Source organism: Lycium barbarum, chromosome 3, assembly GCF_019175385.1.
Source record: "Lycium barbarum isolate Lr01 chromosome 3, ASM1917538v2, whole genome shotgun sequence".
Lineage (NCBI taxonomy): Eukaryota > Viridiplantae > Streptophyta > Magnoliopsida > Solanales > Solanaceae > Lycium > Lycium barbarum.
The window spans coordinates 64,691,318-64,698,085 of NC_083339.1; the positions used below are offsets into that span (position 1 = coordinate 64,691,318).

General features: G+C 37.6%; 1 long non-coding RNA gene across 1 annotated transcript; it reads left to right on the plus strand.

Annotated features, from left to right (window-relative positions):
- Window positions 1–927: 927 nt before the first annotated feature.
- Window positions 928–3,243, plus strand: LOC132633900 (uncharacterized). The gene is made up of 2 exons (XR_009579919.1): window positions 928–2,054; window positions 2,896–3,243. It is a non-coding gene; the product is annotated as an uncharacterized LOC132633900 (long non-coding RNA).
- The last annotated feature ends 3,525 nt before the right edge of the window (window positions 3,244–6,768 follow it).

Consider the following 6,768-nt stretch of genomic DNA (forward strand, 5'->3'; position numbering starts at 1 on the left):
AATCTCCGACTAACTTTCCGATATCGGCGAATCTACGACCACATTTTCGATGGAATGTTATTTTTCCGTTTCCAGCGACGTGTAAACACCTTAAGCACTGTTAATGAGCTTGGAAGGGTCAATACTCCGTTTGGAAGGGTCAATTTCCCAGTCGTGTCTTTGCCTGAGTAATTAGATAGAGAGAGGGAAGCGGCAGCGTTGGTGACTGTGGCGGCTGCCGTCATAGCAGTAGAGTAGTTAATGCACGAATCGTCCAACGGTTTCTTCTTATTGCTGCACTTTCCCATAGTCCATGCTGCCTCTCCACTTGTTCATCCAAACTCTTTAAATCAATTTGATCAGCTCTCACAAACCCATCACTCCCCTTCTCCATTTCGTTTTCTACCTACTGCGATCAAATTGATGGATTTTTTAGCAGTATATTATATGGGTAATGGACTAGATAGTGCCTGCTGATCGGGTGTTTGGTATTTATTGTTTTACTACTTTTTGTGTTAAAAGGTGGTGGAGGCAAAGAAAATTTTAATGGCGGAAGAATAAATAGAGGCGAGAGGTAAAATGTGTTAGAGGTGCTAAGGTGGCATGCACCTCATTAATTGTCAATACCATGTAGGATTGGATGTCCAACCTGGACAATTTTAACGGAGGATCAGGGGTATATTTAAACCAATAGTATAACGATAGCGATATATTTGGACTCAAAAAGTATAACGAAGGTTATATTTGGCCCAGGCTGCTCCACTTTCTTGAATGATCTCATACCATTAAAAGTATATATATCGTTATACTTCATCTCATCAACTTTTAATGCAAGACTTTGTCCGAATACACAATGGAATGAATAAACTAAAATTCTAAAAGGATCAATAGTTGCAAATGGTAGTTAAAGTTTCTTATCTTGTTGATTAGATCGTGTCATTTCTTGTATAGATGATAGACTCCATTTAATTATACCACACTGATTGATTTATAAACTGAGACAAAAGTGGTTTGAAGTCCGGAAAGCATGGCCAAAAGCGAAAAGAAATATTGACAGAAGTAAAAACTAAACTATTTCAGTTTATTTGTCATGGTAATTACATGTTTTGCGGTTCCACTTGCTCTAGTTTTACATGGAAAATCGGAGGCAAGACATCTAAAGAAGATCTCAGGATTCTCAAATTAGGAGGCCGCGACAATGTGCTAGAAAATGACTGGATGAAGAAGTTTAATCATGAGAAAAAGCGTGTGATCGTTGGCAAGAAGAGTAACAAGGTGGTGTTGCAGGCTATTCTTGAAGGTGGGCAACTCAATATTTTAGTGGAAGCACAATGGGTAAGCTGTTAAGAAAGAGTCAAACTATCATAGCTCATCTATTCAAGATTGAAGTTGGGGATAATTAGGGGCTGTGTAAATTACAGGGAGTTGAATGAGATTACTATCAAAGACAAATACCCTATTCCCATTGTGGATATTTGCTAGATGAGTTACTAGGTTTAGTGATCTTTTCCAAGGTAGACTTAAGGGCTGGATACCACCAAAGCAGAATGAAGATTGAGGATGTGCATAAGACTGCTTTCAGAACCCACATGGGCCGCTACAAGTTCGAGGTTAGCCTGCACCTGCCACCTTCCAGACATTGGTGAATGAAGTATCCCAATCACTACTAAGAAAATTTGTTTTGGTACATTTTGATGACATACTTGCGTATAGTAAGCCCCTGGAGGAACATATAGACCACTTGAGAAGAGTGTTTGACATTTTGATGGAGTAGGCTCTTTTTGCCAAACAGTCAAAGTGCTCAATTGGCCGGCAAGGGTAGAGTATCTGGGGCATGTTATCACTGTTGAGAGGGTTTCCACGGACCCTAGCAACAAGGTGGACTGTCGTAGGCCTACCACAATGAAAGTTCTCAAGGCTTTCTTGGTTTAACTAGTTATTACACGAAGTATGTGCTGGATTATGGTGGCATCTGCAGACAACTGACTGAACTACTCAGGATGGACTCGAGATTGATGTCAACTGTTGCAAAGTTTGTCCAAAAGAGTTGAAGAAAGTTTCAACACAGGTCGAAGGTATAATTCTCTTGTTTCAGATCGTTTTTATCTTCTATCCATCAATTTTCATGTCAAATAGTTCTTTTACTGTTAAAGGGCGTTATTCAATGAGAATTCTCAGTTAAAGCTATTTGTAGCTTTACCAACCAACAAAAAAAAAAAAAAAAAAAAGAGAGAATCTTAAAATAATACCTATTGTGTAACTGTAAATCACATAAACCTTCAGTTAAGGTCATTATACACCGAGACAGCACCTTAATACACACCTCTTAAAAAAATTCTTAACTTTCTTCTATACACAAATGTATGGTTCTACTAAGACAATGGGTTCACTTGAACTGACATACAATTATGTCAATGATCCAAATACTTTTAATCTGTGTTTTTTTTCTTATGAGTGCTCTGTCTTTTTTTTCTTATGAGTGCCATGACTGTTCTACAGTATTGATGAAGTCTGAGCCATTTTAAAAAGAAAGTTTAATGCTAGATTCTTATACAAGGTGTATTTGATGTTATGTATGATCCAAAAACAAAGTTGGCTACGATTAAAGGAGGATTTGATCCTTTTATACTCACGATAGTCATGAATACAATTAACAAACTAGGAAAGAAAGCAGAAATCATATCCTATAACAAGTACATACTGCACCTGATCAACAAAATGCAGCAGCTCCTGATTCCTACAAGGACAAGGGAAAAAAAAGAAGTTGGACAGAAGAAAAAGAATCAAGATTCTTTGTCACGATGATTCTGATGAAGCTGAAAGAGTTTGAATTAAGAAAATCAGATAAGAAGTATCACGAACCTGAATCTTATATATGTGCAACCTAAAGCAATTTGCAGGGATCGTTTTTTGCAGAATACACAAAAGACATGGATCCATTCACGACCGTGTAACTAAAGAAGCGAGAGAGGAAGTCTCTTCTACACTTGTGGCAGCAGCCACATCTTTACCATGGACTATATGGCAGAGAAGCTAGTAACCCACCTTATCATATGAGTATGTGTTTGCACCGGAGTATGGTTTTCATCCGCCAACTTTGCCCATGTCAGGGATGAATCACCCAACAAGTTACCTCAACAATGAACATTGTGTGGCTGGGAGCTGTACTAAGCTGGGTGCATACTCTGGTCACATTTTATTTTCGCGTTCTAAGGATTGTTTATTACCGGACTACTGAAAAGTCTAATACTTACATGACTGCTATGGATTGTTTTACTATGAGTTTTAACTTTTATACACCGATAGAATAAAAGAATTTTTACACAATCATGTCACCTAAAAGATAACTACAATTGATCATCCACAATAAGTTGGGTTAGTAACCTGAAAAACAAACAGTAACCTACAAGAACAAGTTAAACTACATTGATAGTGTAAAACAAATTTAAACGTAGATTCATATAAAGTTAAGCCCTTCTTGAGTTAACTACAGACCCACGAAACTTAATTTTCCATTGCACTAATTTCCCGAAAAATCTATGTGTTAAAATGTAGCACTTTGGGTTTCTGAAGGTACGCAGCACATTGGTTTTCTGATGGCGAACTAGCACCTGAAGATATTCTAAGCAATACACTTCTATGCTTCTGCCCTAGTTGAAACCCATTAAGCTATGCTTATGATAAACAACTCGCTTGTTCCTGGCCAATATCGAGGCCAGGACTTTTACTAAGGTTTAAAATATAAAGAAGTAAAACCCACAATGAAGCCAAGGGGGTTCAACATATAGTATATATACATAAAAGAATACTTCCTATCTCCATTGTGTAATTTTCCGATGAAGGGGTGTCAATCGACTTCCCTTGAAAAAGGGTAGCTCCGCCTTCTTCATGGCTATTAGACTTGTCGACAGATTTCTGAATGTTTTGTCCCAGGTTATTTACACCTAGATTAAGAAAATTTTAAGGCCATTCAGCAAGTTGGGAAGGCATGTCCGATAACTTGGCGATCATACACATGGTCCTGAACAGATTTAAACCGGACATCTTATGTCTCGTTTATGGAGCGAACATAACTCTAAAAGTAGAGTCACTACACTGACATTGTATGGAGTTACTGATGAAGCATACTGCAAATTCGTTGTAGTTGTTTGCTTGTGTCATCTAAGTAATAGTCAAGTCACATGGAGGAACGGGGACCTCGGACACTGCTAAATTCACTTTCCTTCTGACTGTACCTGAAGCAATGCCTTTATATTAGAGATTAACTGAATCAAATAGAAAACTTGCTTGAATTTTGATTTCATCTAGTTTCTCTCTAAAATTACATAATCAACTGTCTCATACCCTAAATTAGTTAGATTAGACTGCACTCTTGAAAGGCTTCTACCAAATATCAAATTAAATGTAACTAGAACAACTAAGCTTTATTGCAACTACTTGGTATCACCTATATGGATTCCTTACTTTTACTGTATTCTGTTCTTAGCTAACTACATATTGTTTTCTAAGAGATTAAAGGTCTTTTAGAACACTTCTTGACTTTAGGCTAAGTTGCGCGGACTCTTCACTTTCGGTGCCTCGCCCGTGTCGGATTCTCCAAAAATACATTACTTTTGGAGAATCCGACACGCACCCGTTGAAATTTTTGAAGAGTCCGAGCAACATAGACTTTAGGTCATTTTATCACATTCATTGTCATATCAATGTACTAAGGGCAGGTGCATATGTAGGTTTATGTAGCTAAGAATTATCATGTTACCTGCAAATCACACGTACAAGAAAAACTTAACGGCCAGAATCAGTGATAAATCCTCAATAATAGTTGAGTAGTAATTGTCACCCTCTGCCTATTTATGCCGGTTTTATATCTGTCATTTTTGGCTTCCACACCATCAGGAGGCCACAGCGGTGTTTCAGATGTGAAAGCATATTGCAGTCTGGAAAGCACTCATAACAGATACATTTGACAAGCAGTAGCAGAATGACATGTTAATTAAACCATTATCAGGATAAAGAATTTGAGACCATGCATGCAGTAAGTTTCAGATGATCATAGCAAGATAACATCTCATCAAACAAGAGCTACAACATGGAGTTCATCAATATTTAGCTACATAATTATTCTGATGGCAGATTTTTAGACTTCTTAACTGGAAATGGTAACTGCTAGTTCGCACTCACTTGACATGCTTGGTAAGCCAATCCAACATGTCACGGTGGGCTTCTTCAGCACGCAGCACAGCCTCTTTGTCTTCAACATTGTATCTCACTGTCCACCCATGCTTAACACTAAATATTTTGACAAAGCTGTCCACCTATATTTACATAAGGCAAGAAAGCAAAGCAAAGGGTAAATCTAAAATCTTGTAAGACACAATGACAGATACATCAAATTAGTTACCTACTTATTTTGGTACATCCCCTGAACAAACAGGACGGTATTATTTCTAATATCAATCTTTTCAGAATGAACAAAAAAGCCTAACAATGGAACCCTGATGTTCATGTACCTCAGATCTTGATGATAAAATCTCTTCAAACTGCTTAATAAGCTCCGGAGGAGATATTTTATCTATCTCAGCAGCTAAAATAGCTATTGGTGCCTTCACCTCTGCAAGTAATAAGTATCATCAGTTGGTGAGCCGAAAAAAGGTTAAAAAAAGAAAGAGATAAAGGAAGGATGTCATGGTGATGCAGTTAAACGTAGTCATCAGAATTCAAACAACACTTAATACCAATTTCTCAAAACCAAGGGATATTCATAAAATAATTAGCAAGATTCATATTTGAAGTGGATTGATGCGTGGTTGAATAGAAAACAGCTATATGAAGTTTTCAGAGTACAAAATCATCTGGATCTCAATGCCCAATTTAATAATAGCATATGCAAAAAATGCATATAAAATCTAGGATTCAATTGACATTGAGAATATCAAATGAAATGGGTTCATATGCAAAAAATCGGTATAAAATCAGCAGTAATAGCCTAATCTGATCACAGCTGATTATAGTAATAACAGACATACCTTTGAAATCATCAACCTTGACTAATGATGGGTGCAATAGCGCTGCAGCTTGAATGTAATCAGACTTAGCTAGGTCAGTAACCACCTTTGCTGTTAAGAAAAAAGATCATGATCACAAACAATCACAAGAAATTGACACTTTACATCCTTGTATGGGAGACGGTTAAATAACCTTAAAACTATAAGGTTCAAAACTTACCACCCCAGCAAAACCCATTCCACAAGAGGTAAATGTTCATCCCAATTTCCTCCAAAATCTATAACACAGGCTCACAGCATATCTTCTAAAGTCTGAATAGTTCTCTCTGCCTGCTCGTCAGTTTGAGGATGAAAGACAGTGCTCAATTTCACTCTAGTCCCCAAACCTTCCTGAAAGGATGTCCAAAAATGAGCAGTGAATTGCGTACCTCTGTCAGATATGATGGATGTTGGATTCCCATGCAACCTAACTATCTCCTTTAGGTATAGCTTGGCGCACATTGCCGCGATATATGACGTCTTCACAGGGAGAAAATGGGCGGACTTTGTGAGTCTATCGACTATCACCCAAATCGAATCAAACTTAGCCTTTGTGCAGGGTAAACCCATAATGAAATCCATATTGATCTCCTCCCACTTCCACTGCAGAATCTTGATATTCTGAGCCAGGCCTTTGATGTTCAGCCTTCACCTGTTGGCAGTTCAAACACTTAGCCACAGAGTTAGAAATATCAACCTTCATGCTCTTCCACCAATAGTATTGATTCAAATCCTTATACATCTT